Source organism: Podarcis melisellensis, assembly GCF_964234715.1.
Source record: "Podarcis melisellensis genome assembly, chromosome: 5".
NCBI lineage: Eukaryota > Metazoa > Chordata > Lepidosauria > Squamata > Lacertidae > Podarcis > Podarcis melisellensis.
Window position 1 is genome coordinate 48,013,447 of NC_138537.1, and position 16,038 is coordinate 48,029,484.

The 16,038-nt window shown below is 43.1% G+C and overlaps 1 protein-coding gene across 2 annotated transcripts in view; it reads left to right on the plus strand.

Annotated features, from left to right (window-relative positions):
* The first annotated feature begins 1,613 nt into the window (after positions 1–1,613).
* The window catches only part of SHOC2 (SHOC2 leucine rich repeat scaffold protein), a 49,219-nt gene continuing 34,794 nt past the window's right edge, over positions 1,614–16,038 (plus strand). Inside the window, exon 1 of one of the 2 annotated variants that reach the window (XM_081911615.1) lies at positions 1,614–1,739. The gene's annotated coding sequence lies outside the window, so the exon portion shown is untranslated. Of the gene's footprint in view, positions 1,740–2,563; positions 2,823–16,038 lie in introns of those variants that run through there. The other variant, XM_081911616.1, reaches the window with a different exon arrangement.

Genomic DNA, 16,038 nt, shown 5'->3' on the forward strand with positions numbered 1-16,038 from the left:
CAAGATTTGAATTCATATCCCGCTTGCCATTCACTCCCAAGTTCCCCTTTGGACCTTGAAAATGGAAGCATGAGCCACTTACCACTGTGGATGGCCGAGGGTGCTGTGATATTCAAAGCCGTTTCTCAGTCCAGTTTATGGTAAATGTTGTGTGTGGTGAAGCCCTTACTTGTGCGGGATTCCACTTGGCCAGTGCCATGTTTAAATTGGATCGCTGGACCCCATACAGGACCCTGCAATGTGAGTGCAGCATCCCTTGCACCATGGATCCCTAGCATGCTCATGTAGGGGAAGCCATCTCAGTTTAGAGGTTATGCCAGCTACATAATACCCAATATATTTTTGTATGCCTAACATGTTGAAATTGGGCCTCTGTAGATCTCTGCAAAAATACTTTTTTGCTTTCCCTACACAATACTGTATACTTTTCGTGCTTGGATTTCAGGCAGGCAGAGTGGGCAATGCCCCACTCCCTTACTTTTCGTGACACCCCGTTCCCGATCTGAGGAGACCCCAGGGAGAACTTATTTGGCCCCAAACTGGGAGACGTCGGGAGAGGAGCTTGTGGAATTACAGTGGTGCCTCGCAAGACGAAATTAATTCGTTCCGCGAGTTGTGTCGTCTTGCGATTTTTTCGTCTTGCGGAGCGCGGATTTGCTGGGTATTAACGGCTTTAAGAAAAAGGAAGCAAACTTGCAAGACATTTTCGTCTTGCGAAGCAAGCCCATAGGGAAAATCGTCTTGCGAAGCAACACAGAAAGCGAAAAACCCTTTCGTCTTGCGCGTTTTTCGTCTTGCGAGGTACCACTGTAAATTGAGGGCCACCACTGCAAAATTCTCTTTGATTTAAACATGGACCTCCTTTGCTTCTCTTCCCTGCCCCCAAGTTAACAAAATGCATGCATGCACAAGGAAGCTTCCTATGTGTTTTGGTGTCAAACCCCCACTTTTGCCTGTAAAAAAAAGTTCTCCAGGACCTATGGTTATTCTATAGGGTGGCAATGAATTCCTGACGTTGATGACACGCTAAAATGGGTGTCGGCGGGAAGACGGAATCCTGACCTGGAATTCAATCCGCAAGGGAGCTTTATTTCCTTATTTGTTTTCTCCATTATCCGCCGCGATTAAAACCCATTCGGAGCCAGGCCGGCTGGTCTCAGCCCCGTCCGCGCGCTCGGCCTCGCCCAGGGCTCTCTCGCGAGCGCGCAACCGGGCGAACGGCGGCAGCGGCGACGTCCTCGCCCTTTTGTGCGGCAAACGGACAGCCATGCCTCTTGGTACGAGGGGGAGGAGAGGGCGGCATTTTTACCCTCAGCGCGGCTGCCTACCTAGCGAGGGCAGCTTTATTCTGTGTCACGTTTAATAAAACCAACTTCGTTTGTTAGACTTTGGAGTCCTAACGAAAGACTTTTATATGCACACGCATCACGGTGTTTGCCCCGGTATCCCCTCCGCCATTAATGCACTGAGTCGTGCTCGCCCGTTGCCAATAGCAACGAAGACTCCCCCCCCCCTCACTCTCCCTGCCTCCGGTTAACATGGCGGCGTCCGGGCGCTGAAGCCGGCGCGCCGCTCCACCTGCCACTTTCCCTCTCTCTATGGTTACCGTGGAGGTCTGTGGGCGGGGAGTCCCGTGACGGGCCGCTCGGTGCGCGGTGACGGCGGCAGGCAGGCGGGCGGGCGGGCGAGGCGGACGGTGGAAGCGGCTGTGAGGAGGGGATGGCGGAGGAGCCTCCACGGTAAGGAAAGCTCGGGGGGCAAGAAGGCCTGAGGGCGGGGGGTGGCGTCGGTGGCAGCTATGGGGCGGCGGCAGGGGGCAGCTCGGGGGCTGCAGCTGGAATGTGGAGGGAGGGGAGGGAAGTGGGAAGGGCGGCCGTCTTGTAGGGGTAAGGGCAGCCGGGGAGGGAGGGCGGCTCGAGCGGGGTATCGGGAGCTTGGGAAGGGAGGCGGGAGCCTTCGCTGGAGGGCGGGGTGGGGGAGGCGGAGGAATGCGGGAGGTCGACGGGGCTGCAACCGAGGCGGGGGGGGGGGCTGTCGTTGGCAGCTGGGAAAGGGGAGGCGGCGGGAGGGAGGGCGAAGGGGACTCTGCGCAAAGGTGAGCGCGGAGGGGGAGGAAATGGGGCTCCGGATCGGGCAGTGGGCGCGTCTGTCGGGGCGGGGGGGAGCCGCACACGAACCCGCCTTTTCAAGGGGGGAAATGGATGGGGAGGGGAAGGTTGATCTGCAGGGGAAGGAAGGAGAGCAGCTGAAAAGGGGGAGGTTCCGCAGGCAAGGCGTGTGTGGAGAAAGGGGGCGATGGGTGCCAAGGGGGGAGAAGGAGGAGGGGGGGACGCAGTGGCAAGCGAAGGCCCCTCCTGCCTCCCTCCCAAGCAGGGGGTGTTGTTGTTGTTTGCACCTGTGCAATGGAAGCCCTTGTTTAGGGAGGCAGCCCCAGCCGGTGGTGGTGTTGGGGAAGGCTGCTGTGGCCCAGGGAGAAGGGCGAGGCTGCAAGGGGGACCCTGCGGGTCGACCTCGGGCAGTGGGTGGAGTATGCAGGGGAAAGGGCTCGGGAGGTGGTTGGCGAAAGGGCGCGCGTGTGCCTGAGCCTGTGCGCGTGTGCGCCGCTGCTTTGCTGGCTGCTGCTGCTACTGCAAGGGTGTAGGTGGAGAAGCCTCTGATCCAAGGCTTGTCTAGGGCTGCTGCTTGTGCTGCTGACAGGAGGCAGGGGTTTGGGCCTAAGAGGCCACAAGGCAGCAGCAGCAGCAGCAGAAGAAGAAGAAGGTATTCGCGAGAAGAAGCAGGAAGCCCTGAACGCACAAAGCACTGACGCCCTTTCCCAGCAGGTATGGCCAGTGTCCTCAGATGGGTGAGAGTTGGATTATTTGCTCTAAGATAAAATGTCTGGTGTCAAGAGAAAGTGTGTATATACTGTGGAGTGATGTCAATTACAGAAGCAGAGATGGGCAGCTTGTCTTTCACCAAGCACGAAGATCAAGGGGAAAAGTTGTTTCAGGGATTTTGACTGTAATCAGCACCACTGTTGTATTTCCTTTTTTAACACTGGACGTTGATTCTGAAAAGCCCTGCTTTCCTTTCTAAAGGACGTGTATGTAATTCTTTTCCTATTTCATTGTGATTATATTTCAGTTTTCTGTATATGATTCTACTGTCTTTAATCATCTGGCTATCAAATTTAAAGGATTTGATTTTAGTGATTGCCATTTGATAAACACTAAAGTAGTTTGAAATCTGTTTCCATTTGTTACGTTGAACAAATGTGTATGTGTTTGCTAACTGTATAAATACAGTTTTATTTAATGCAGCATGAGATTTCAATGTTGGGTGTTTTGATTTTTTCAAGACTATTTTAAAAGATTTTAAATGCATTTTTTAAAAGGCAAACTTTAATTCAGCATTTTCAGTGCAACATTTCAAAATGTAGCTTAAACTGGTATGTAAAATCATTCATTTTTAGTAACTGCATATGCGCATGAAGAAATATGTTTGCACAGGCAAATAGCAATTATGGCCGAGTTTTAATTGTATATCATAGCCTGCCTTTTGGAACTATAAAATTGCTCAAACATAAATTAAAACAGCATTTCCCACAATTGACGCAGATTCTTAGTCATTTTCAACAGAGGTTTTTTTTTAAAAAAAACCCCGATTGTAGCCTTAAGTTTAAAATGGGATTAAAAAATAAGGGGAAATACAATCAGCAATCATATGGGGGTGCGTCCTATTGAACCCAGTGAAGTTACCGTACTTCTGAGTAGACTTGTGTAGGATTGCACTGTAAGGCATGCTTGGCATTCTTAGAAGTTACACAATATATGCAGTCATGCTTTAAGCATAAATACTTTCTTGATCTCTGGAGTTCCACCTAGTTCTTATCAATACATTTATTCTGTTTAGTGATATTTTAGATAAGCTGATTTTTCAGACTCCATTACTGTTGACATGGGTTTAAATATTTAGATTGTCTCAGTGATTTATCCCAAGAGCTCTTAGCAAGTAAGATTTCCCAATAGATGGCAGCTGGATTCATTTTAGTTTGTGATAATCATCACATGTAAATTGTTTTGTTGAGCTTTGGAGTTTCTGTAGATGTAGCAAGTGAAATTAACAGGCCATGGTTATTTACATATGATTTGGGGAAGCAGCAGGTTTTCGGGGGGGGGGGGAGCTACTTTGTACTTGGAGCTCCGCTTGCAATAGCTTTGAAATGTAGAAGCATGGCTGGAATTACATGAAAGTCTGCAGGCTCCCATTCTCCCAGTAGTTTATAGATGTAGAAAGTGATTTCCTTATCTGTGCTATGGATTATGATAGAAGTAAGGTTTGTAAACAGTGCTGTCACTGTGTGTAGAGCTGCTGCTAGTTACAGTTTTTCCAGTGTTTGCAGATGTCATAGAGGGCAGGGAGAGGCTTGCACATATATTATCTTGATAGTTACAGTATACTATCATGCTGGTTCTTGTTTTAATTGAGTGAGATGGTCAAATTTTCATTGCACAAGTGTATAATTTCTGCAACAGTTTCTGGGTATACTGATTTATGGATGTGTTCATATTTTCTGTGTGCACTCCTTCAGTTTCATTTGATGATTCTTCTAGTGAGCTCATCCATGGCAACAGTTTCATTTTGACAGATATTAATTTTGTGAGGGAATAAATTCAATATGTGCGGTGGTATTTATTTGTTTTATTAAAACAGTAATATCTTGTCCACCAAGGGTGGCTTACAGCATATATAATATTACAATATCAAAAAGAAACAGGACCAGCCGTCAAAAATTCATATACATTATCATGTTTCAGTTCTAAGAAATATGTCCAAGGACTGATACGGATAAACATTCTAGATTGGATCAAAATTAATAAAGGCTTTTGTAAAATACTGTCATGAGAAGACAATTTTGCAAGAAGAATTTGAAGTGATTTTTGAATACTGTAAACACTGTAATATGCTGTGTAAGCATTGGACACAGATTAAAGGTTCAGGGCAGCTCATATATTATTTGCTGGTTTTGCCCAAGATGTTTGTGGTAAAGTTGATCAGATAATTCTTTTCAGATGAAAGGCAATGGCAAATAGAGATTTTCATTTATATTCACCTATATCTTTGATGGCTCACTGCTGTTCCTTTATGTATCTTTCTCCATCAAAACTTGCCCCCTGCTACTTTTATTTCCTTCTGTGTTGATTAATGTATGACAAGCCAAGCTTGTGCAAGTTCTTCCTCTTGTCACGGCCATACAACGCCTTTGTGCAGTATGAATTTTGGTGCAACCCCATCCAGGATAGCCAACTGACTAATTTTTCGGACACAGGAGCCCCCCCACCCACAGTGTCTCTATCTTGCCAGGGTTCAAGCTGATCTTGTTCTTCCTAAATTTATCCAGGCATTGGTCCAGGGACTGCACAGCATCTCCTGATTCAGATGTTATGGAGAAATAGGGCTGAGTGTCATCAGAATACTGATGGGACCTTGCCCCACATCTCCTGGGGTCTCGTCTAGATATTAAATAGCATTGGAAATTTGTGGCAACCCATAACACAGCTGCCGGGGGCTACAAAGCAATCTGCTAATCCAGCTCTCTGGACTTGGCCCTGGAGGTAGGATTGGAATCACTGTAACACAGTGCCCCCAATTCCTGTTCCTCAGAGCAGGTCCAGGGGGATACCATGGTCAGTGTCATCAAAAGCCGAGGACAGATCATGAGGCAAGGTCAAACTTCCCTTGCTCTGCTCTTTGCAAAGGTTATCCATCAGGGAATCCATGGGCAGGCCTGAACCCAGATTGGAATGGTTCTAAATAGCCTGTGTCATGCCCCACCACAATCCTCATCACCACCTTCTCCCCGAAAGGTGTGTTTTTCATTGGTAGTTCTAGTCTAAGAAATCTAGGAGTGCTGCACCACTGTTTTCTTTCAAGGCAGGAACCCTCATGCAATGCAGTGTTTTTCATGCTCTGGACCCAACCAGTCAGACCACCTCTGCTAGATTTAATGAGCCAGGAGGGACAGGGGTCAAGAGGGCATGTGATTGGATATATTGCCGCCAGTACCTTGCCCACATCAGCTGATTGCATAAGCTGAAACTGATTCCACTCAATTCTGGGACTGGGTACTTCAACTATTTAAACAGAATAAGGGACCAGAGAGGAAAAAGGAGAATAAAAGTTTGTGTGTATGAAGAAGTAGATTGTTGCTGACCAGGAGCCCTTGAGATGTTTTTGGTGGGGCTAATAGTCCAGAACATAGGGAGGGCATCAAGTTAGCAAAGGCTGACATGGAGGAATAAATGACAAACCCTCTTCAGTGTGTCAGGACCCAAACACTTGTCTCTGTGTTAGAATTGCTGTGGCTGATAGCTATATTATTATTTCTGTTTTAAAATTCCATTTTGTTGATATGGTAAGTGTCTATGAGTTGATAACATTGTTTCATTTACCTGCACTGCCTAGAGCTTATTTTCCATTAGACACGCCTAAAGTACTCAATCTGGCTTCAAGCAGAAGTATTTTCCAGCATAACATTCTTTTCAGCGTAATATCATTGCTATGTGTTTTTCCAGTCATTATCTCATGAAGCAACTGTACTGATTTTAGGCAGTTCTGTGTTAATTGTGTAGACCTGATGTAAGGGACCGGATCTGGGGTTGGGGTGGGGGCACTTACCTGTCAGATCACTGTGAAAAGGGAGCGAATTTTATGTACATTTCTGATTATTTCCTTTCTTCCTTTGGTCTCCCAAGATGGAACTCAAGATGGGCTATAAAGGAAGTTGCCTTTACTTATGTTAGTTAACAGTCACATTATTTTTAAAGGCAGTGCCAAACATGATACAGTGGTACCTCAGGTTACATACGCTTCAGGTTACAGACTCCGCTAACCCAGAAATACTACCTCGGGTTAAGTACTTTGCTTCAGGACGAGAACAAAAACCGTGCTCCGGCGGCGCGGTAGCAGCAGGAGGCCCCATTAGCTAAAGTGGTGCTTCAGGTTAAGAACAGTTTCAGGTTAAGTACGGACCTCCGGAACGAATTAAGTACTTAACCTGAGGTACCACTGTAATTGCTTTTATCATTATCATGTTGCTGTTGTTTTTTATAATGTGCTTTCCCCCTCAGATTGGCATTATCTCTGAAGACAATGTGTCCATAGCCTTGTGAATATGTGTGTCCTTTCTGATGCTTGTGCAAATGACCAGTTTCCGTTTCCCAGCATACGTGTGTTCAGTGGGGTAGATGATATGCATGCAACTTGCACACTTTCATAAATGGAACTGGCTTCTATGTGGGAAGCTTGTGCAGTTTGAGGCAGCTAAGTCCATCTCCTTTCTAACCTCATGTGGATGTCAAGAGAGACCAAAAGAGAAGGGCATGGCAGAAAGAGAAATGGGGGATGCCCTGCCCACTTTTGGCTCTGGCCACACCCACCGCTGTCCCTACCTCCACCAAACACCAGCATGCAACCCCTGACTACTTTGAGGGAATGCAGCCCTTGAGAGAAAAAGGATTTCCTACCCCTGCTATAAAGGAGCAATGCCTTTTACATGATGCAAGTAAATTTTGAAATATCTTCTGCATTTGTACTCTCATCACTTACGAAATATTGCTTGCTGCACAGCTGAGTTCATGCTTGCTGTCTAACTGTTGATGCTAAAATATACAGTATTATGTTTATGGAGATTTGCTCAGAGCTGGCAGTGTGCTTTATTAAAAGAGGATTGTGCAGGATGTTACTGCTAATAGGCAAGGTTGCTGACAGGGAGTACAGTTTCTCTTCCATATATTCCTAATCTATGGACTAGAAAGGATGGTTGGTACCATCTGGAAGGATTAAATGAAACGACCTTTTTTGATAGTCCATGACCCTAATAACATTATTATCCACAGTGGCCATCAGTGTGAGTAGCTTCCACCAACCCTGCCCTCCCTTAATTGTGTTTTCTAAAAAGACAATAATATACAATTTGTTTCATACTTTAAGAGAGCTCAAACTGACTGGAAAGATCAATAATTATTGAAATAATTGGTGGTGGTAGTGGTGGTGTGTGTTACTGAAAAGATACAGAATTCTGTAAATTATGCTTAGATCTCTCTCTCTCCCTCTCATTTGTCCTCATTTAGCATGGTGATACTGATCAGTGATCAACCATATCTCTATTGAGGTAACATTCTTGGTGTAAAACCATATTCCCCTCTTCCTCTAGCAGCACAGTTCCTTCCAAATCCATGTGTCTTTAAATTGAGTAGTTAATACCAACTAGGTACTATTTTCTTTCCTTTTTTGTGTTAGCCTGTGCTCCTATTGTCCATGCTGGCAATCTGTAGCCTCCACTGAACCCTTCCCCCCTTAATTGTATATATAAAAAGGGGGATGAAAACATGTAGTACACAGATTTAAATGCAAGGTGACGAAACTAGGCAAACTGCGATTAGGCACAGCTCAAAGTGATTTCAAAATTATTTTGTGATCTAGAAGTGAATATTTGTCGCTGGTTTCTGCAATTCAGTATTTCTAAGACTGTTTAGGGTTTAGTAAAAATCCTGATCATGTGAAAAAATTCGTGTGTTTTTTCAATTTCTTTCAGAAATTATGATGGTTGTAAAACACAGAATTTATTCATGCTGAACAAGCTTAGTTTGGGAGCAGTGGAAGAAACTCATGCTTTCATAAGCAAAGGATTTGTCACTGATGACATGTCATGAAGTTTCTTCTTTTGTTTACATGGCTATTTAAAGTTGGGCCAATCACTGAAATTGCTCCTCTTGAGAATGCAGCATTAATGTTAGTTGGACTTGTACCAGCTTGCTGTTTTAAACACAAGTCTGTTGTGCTATGCCCTTTGCAATGAATGCTTGCGGAGAAATTAAAAATAACTTTGAGACTGAAAGTACTTGAAGATACATTCAGGCGACTTAAAAACAAATTTATGCAATGAAAACCATCCTGATTTGGTGATGAGAGGGAGCTAAAGCCAATTTTAGAGAGCTTTCTCTCCAGATAACTTCTTTCATATTTGGACACAGGTTATCAGTGTTCTCTTTATTTCTGAGGCAAGTCTTCACATGCTCATGCAAAGGTAGACAGAAATGCACCACCCACAAGAATGAGGTATCAGGAGGCTCAGGATAACAGGAGTATAAAAACTTCAGGGAGATACCCCATGGTGGTTTCTCCTCTGCCCCTACCCCCCCCCCCCAATGTGGCCACACATTGCTGACTAACATAGACTGGAAAAAACCGAAAACGGAGTGGGAGGATGATGGAATGGGGCGACTGGAAAAGGAAGCCTGAGGAAGAGGCACATAGAGATATAAAGGGAAGAGAGAACCGTCTCATTATCTTGATATATTCTAGTTCACATGATGAATCTGTTTTAAGTGTCCCTAGGGACCGAAGTGAGAATCGCTGATAGGGATCCATGAATCTGAGCATGCTCAGTGGGCACAGAATGCTACCTTGATTGAGGGTAGGGGTGGGGTGGGGAGATGAAATGAGTGGCTGCATCCTTGGTCAGAAGTGTTCTGCATTGCAACATTTTGTTGCAGAGCCCTGCTGGTAGTAATATCAAAAGACGTGCTTTTAGGAATGGTTCATGCATTTAAACGAAAGCTTGAATTATTGGTATATAGAATCTCCTAAGATGGTACACTCTTGGAGGATATATATTATGCAAGCATAATGATTCTGGAAAAAACTGGAGACCCCTGTTCATAAACTGAGTACTGTCTAAGGCATGTCATGTTGAAAATCTCTTCCCTCAAAGTTGTCTCAGTCATTATTGTTACATATTCTTTCTATGGGGTGTGTCTGGCAATATAGATCCAGCATTTATCTTAAAATATTTATATGCTTTCTGTCATGTAAAACATGCAAGTGGTGTACAATACAGTCAAGCACATGTATACAATATACTAAAAACAGCAACACAACGCAAGCAGTAGTGAGTCTTAAAATTATAGTGGCTGGCATTATGAACCATCAGATGCTGATGCAAAAAAGAACATTTTCAGCATGTGCCTATGGTTCAACAAAGTCAAGGCATACTTTATTTCAGGGGGAAGCTATTACATAGTAAGGCTGCCATCACGGAAGAGGCCCTCTTCTTGGCTTTTGCCAGCTGTTGCCAGATGCAGTTGGTTACACCATTATGGTCTCTGATGATGACCACAGTAGCCGGACTGGTCAGTATTGCAGAAGGCATTCACATGAATAGCCCAGCCCAAAGTTGTTTAGGCTTTGTAGGTTAATACCTGGTCTGGTAGCAAATCAGCAGCCAGAGCGGTTCTATCATTCTGCATTATCTACAGCTTCCAGACCATACATCAAGGTGTCTAGGAATAGCCATTGCTGGTGTACTGGCCAAAGCTGTTTAAAGAAACTCCTTGCTCCAGCTGTTGGGGTTCCAATAGCAGTAAATGGCTCTAAGATGGGTGGCTAGCTACTGATGCTCATTCTCCCTTCCAAGAGCAGTGCTAGAAATTGGGATAGAAAAGCTATTCACCACATGGTTGCTGCCTATGTAAATTGTGTGGCCAATGTGTGTGCCTATAGAGGAAAGTTTTTGCAAGCAATCATTGATTCAATTCCTCAATACTTTAGAGTTTACTAAAGATTCCTTAGCATGATGGTTAAAACGACTCTTACACCCTGCATACAATTTACACCCTTGGTACATAGGTTAGTTTTAGGGTCTATCAAAGTTACCACTTTTATTGCCTTTTTTGTGTGTGCTATGAATGAAGCTCTTATGACCAAAAAGGCGATAAAAGTGATAACTTTGATATTGAATGCTTAAAGCTCCAGTGATGTAATGGTGGGCTGTGTGTGGTGGTGTTCGGGAGACTTGTGAAACTACGTTGTAGCTTCTCCCAGTTATTAATAATTAAAGCAATACAAGAAGTTCACTTTACAAACTAGGTTGATGTGCCTTGACACAGTGGGTGGCAAGGAAGCAGAAGCCAAAATGTATGGCATTGCATAAATTGGAGGGCAGCTACGTGTATATTGGAAGGTCTGCCACTACATGAACACTGGAAAAAGCGGTGAATCAAGTTTTGCAGGCTGCAAGATGAATTGGTATGAGGCAGCTGACAAGTCTAATGGCTCAAGTCCCTCAGTATATGACTCTTGCTGAAATAATAGATATCCACATGCCTCAAAACATTATTTTGGATGTCTGCTATTGTTTGTGTGAAAAATTCTCTTTAAGTACGTAGCAACCTGCTGTACCCAACACTTTCCTTACTCCTGCATATTGCAGCTCAGGTCATCTTGAAGGAACCAGTAAAAGTTTTTAGAACACATATTCTGGTGTTTTGGAGCCTGGTGAAATAAACAATATTCTCAGATATCATTTATGCTAAATAGTGGAGGTAAGGCTGTCTGGTTCTAGCATGAACCCTGAAGGCGCTTTCAGGAGGGGAGGTACTGTTGTCTCCCATGGGCTGCTTTCCAGTACTGGTATTGCCAGCCACTGTTGGGGTTAATTATGGTTGTGTGTGATATTACCCCCAGGTGTAACTCTTTGTTTTCTCTCATAGGAATGAATAAGATTTTTTCCCGCATTCCTATATATGGAAAAGTACAGTTATACCTCGAGTTGAATGTGCTTTGGGTTGAGCGCGTTCGAGTTGCGCTCCGTGGCAACCCGGAAGTAACGGAGCGTGTTACTTCTGGGTTTCGCCGCTCGCGCATGCGCAGACGCTCAAAAGGACGTCACGCACATGCGCGGAAGTGGCAAAACGTGACCCGCACGCGCGCAGACGTGCCGTTGCATTTTGCGTTTCGTTCGGGATGATAACAGGGCTCCGGAACGGATCCCGTTCGCATCCTGAGGTACCACTGTAAAGGCATGCACACCATTGAGGAGGGGGCTAAGCTTGCTCTTGGCAATTCTAGTGCTTGGAGCAAGAAGCTGATTTTGCCCCCTCTAGAGTAAGTTTGTTAGGAATTGGCACGATACTTTACCTCATATGTGAAATAATATACGGAAATATGGAAAGAATAGTTATCAGTTTTATGTTTGCAGTTGCGATTGAGTTCTGCCTTGGGTGAGTGTACTTGATCTGAACAAATTTATTAGCATGAAGCCAAAAACAGAAACCGGAACCAAGAAGTTAAAAGCTCTTACTGCAAAGTAAGGGAAGCAAATTGTAATTGCAGCAGATGGTATTTTTCAACCCACGCTAGCAATACACTATTTCACTATCGGTTTTTCTTTTGCTTTATCACAATCGGTCTAAACAAGCGCTGTCTGCTTTTTCTCACATAAGTCTAAATTAAAGTTTATTCTTTAATTTTAAAAAAGTTAACAGTGAACACAATGTTTCAAGGTATATTTGGAGTACAGTAAACCTCAAATTCATAGCTTGGACAGTAAAAGTTTGTTTGAAGTGTAAATACTTGCAGATTCAAAGAGAAAAACCTTAACCGAGATATAATATTGCAGTTAAAAATTAATTCTGCAAATGATTTTACATTATTAACCTTATTGCCTGGGCTCTTTTGCCTGATCTATAAGTCATGCACAGCAGAATTTCTCCTTATTCCATATGTGTGCACATGTGTGTTTTCACACGTGTGTTGGGAGATGTTTAAATGAGATGCTGGAAACTTTATGAAAACAATACTCCATTAAAAAAACACGAATCAGCCAAATTTTCCATTTAAAAACATCAGGATCAGTTTCAGGTATTCTTATAATAAAATAATGTTATTACTTTCCCACATTTGTAATGATGTTTCATTTGGCCTCCAGTTGAGGCATGTTCCATCTTAGTTTTAGAACTGTTTGTTATCCTAATAAATCTGATTTACTTTTATGTGATAAGATTATTTATTTCAAATGGCCAACATGTTTCCCAGAGGCCAAGATCCATCAAAGTCAGGTAGTCTAGATGATCCTAACTCTACAATTCTATGATCTCAGTCTAGAATATGTTCTTCTTTAGCATGTAATTCCAGTCAAGGTGCTGGTGGAGGGGAGTTCTTAGTATGGGATAAACTATCAAGGGAATTCTGCTGTGGTTTTGTTGGAATGGAATTGCTCTGGTTGAATTGGAAGTTGTTCTTTTAACCAGCAAAAGCATTCCTATTAGCACAATGTTTATCTTCTAAAATTATAGTGGGAACAGAGGAGAGAGTGCAAAGGTCTCCATGGCGATAAGCATCTCTGTTCACTTGGTGACGTAGCTATGTCTGTGCTAAGCTAGTTTTCTGAGTTCTTAATGGATAATTGAGCTTGGGAGACATGGGTGCGGGTGCTGTGGACTGCATTTGCAAAATGTGGAATCAGGATTTTTGTGTGTGAGAGATGGGGTTGGGCGAATGTTAGAAAGAGAAACATGAATTGTGATAGGAACACAATATGCGAAGCAGAAAGAAGAAGGTGTGTGTGTGTGTTGTTGATGTTGTTTTGCAAGAGTTTGGCTTTAGAAGTTGTGAATCCTGCAGTTCCCACCTGGCATATACTTCAGTTGTGATGTTTTTGCACAAGGAGAAAGTTTGTGTTGCATAATCACGGTGAGGGGAGTCAGAAATTCTCAGTTCTAAGTTCAAATATGTTAGGAAAGCCATTATATTTGAGTTAGCCCCCTGTCAGTGGTATGGGGATAATACTGAGCAGCAGTCCACACACTTTTGCAGGACTTAGAAGCCAGACATTATTTACAATCACTGCCAACACTTTCTTTCCCCCTACCCTCACACTGGGCCCTCATTTTAACTGGTTGTGGAGAAGGCCAGGAACACCACAGGTCTTCCTCAGTGCTTCTAGCTTTCCTGGCGTGTCTTACGCAAAGTGAGACATGAGAGCCTGCGTTTTCCCCAAGTTCTCTGCATGCATGCATGTGAGGGTAGGTGTGGGCTGTGCTGCCTCTTGCTCCCAGAATAAACTGAGAGGGTTGGATCCAGACTAAGTTGAACTTAGTTCCAGTTGAAATGAACAGAACAATTATTACTATTGTTATTTATTACATTTCTATACCACCGTTCCTCTGAAGATCACATGGTGGTTCACAGCATAAAAACACAATAAATACATACCATAATAACAAACAAAAGCAATAACCCCCACCAACAATTTAAAAGACCATAGATTGTTAAACATGCCTCCTGTTGATTTCAATAGGAATTAAGTTCAAGTAATTTAGGATAGGCTGTATTCAATACAGCATTAGGCATATTGCTCCATCAGCACACAGGTTTCTCCTGCCCAAACATTTTCTCCTTCTCCCTCCTCTGCACCCCTAAACCTGTTCTGGGGTTTTACCCAACCCTCTGGAGCAGATTTGGGGTATGTGCAGGGGCAGGAGAGAGGGGAATCCCATTGTGGCAAGTTATAATTCTTGTGCTAGCACAACTATTCAGTAGAATACTGCTCACTGTCTCCAACCCAGTGCTTTCTGCTAGGCTTTGAGGGCTCTGTTTCTGCCTCTTGATGCTGTGGATGGTGCAATGTGATAGCCAGAATTAAATGTAACATCACTACTGGTGATCATATTTGTGGTCCTCTCATACTGACCTGTCTTACAGGTCTGCTGTGGGCATTATTGAAAACTTGTCTTAAGGCATTTTTGAATACTGAAAACTGCTGTCTAAATGTTGAATTACATTAAGGCTAGAACTTTGTTTAAGAGATTCTGCCTGTTGTTACAGGGTTACTCTGCACTCCCTCTGGAAATTCTTATTGCTGAGTGGAAAAGTTCAATGTATGCAGTTTTAACTTCCCTGGATTTGGAGCATCTGATGTAATAATCATGCTAGCAATGTTTAGCATTGAGGTATAATATGCATTTTGTGCTGGTCATGGACCAAAATACATTTCTGATTAGATATGAGTCTTATCTCATCTTTTTCCAGAAAATATGTTGAGATAACAGAAAAGCAGTATTTTGCCAGAGTGTTTTTTAATCCCACCATGAAGATTTATAAATTCCAGATATACATTTATGAACGAGAGAGTGCAAAAAATTGAAAATACCTATTAAGGACCAAATAGGTATATATGTGTGTTTAATACATATGGCATTGATCTGTTTAACAATAAACTGCTTGTGGCTTTGTAATAGTCAATATGTGCTTCCCTTCCTTTTTAAATTGAAAATATGGAGATCTAAAGCACTTTTATTCATGACACATAAAAACAAATCAGTATTAAATCTTGGCTTAATTTGTTTTCTGTGGGGAATTTTGGTAATTCACATGTATAAAGCACTTATAGACTCTTGCAACTTAAATGTTCTGAAGACTATAGCATCTAACTAGCATATGGTGAGAGTCTGATTTCCTGCCCCCACAGTAGAAATGTCATTGAGCACATGTGTTTAAATGATACATCATTTAAACAGACTTTGTAGAATCTGTTTGGAAAATACCTCCCCACTTCTCCCCTCTTACAGGGATAAGATCTTCTGAAGCTGCTCAGTTTTTCATGAGGTGATTTATTTTAATATGTGCAACATTTTTATGTCACCTTTTGAGGCTGAAGGTGACACACCTCAGCTCAAATAGCAGATCAAAATAGAATATAAAAATACACTTGGAGATAAAACAGCAGTCCAAGCAAAAATAATAATAATGTAGGCTCTGTTCACAAAGAAGGTAGCAGCACCAAACGACAAATGAAGAGGATGCACCCCTTATTTTCATGTTCTAAGCTGCCTTGAGCATGGTTTGAACTGTGGGAAGGCAGCGCACAAATGTATCTGAAACAGTTCCGTTACAATTTATATTGCACCTGAGGTCCTTTGACTTCAGAATGCTGTTATAGTGATTCTTTCTCCTTCAATATGTTACATTTCATTCTGAGCGATGGTGCTTGACATTAGCAAGTATCACTGTTATGAAACTGGCCACACACAAACACACACAGCATTTCTCTTCGCATATTCTACAGAGTTGGCAGCAGGGATAGTTGCTGTTACGTCAGGGAGGCTGGAAGATCTCATTTTGTGGGCAGCCTCCATAATATTACTATAAGAGAACTATTAATGGGGGTGCATGAATGATGTTACATCTAGTTTGTCCTAAGGAAGAATTCTTTTC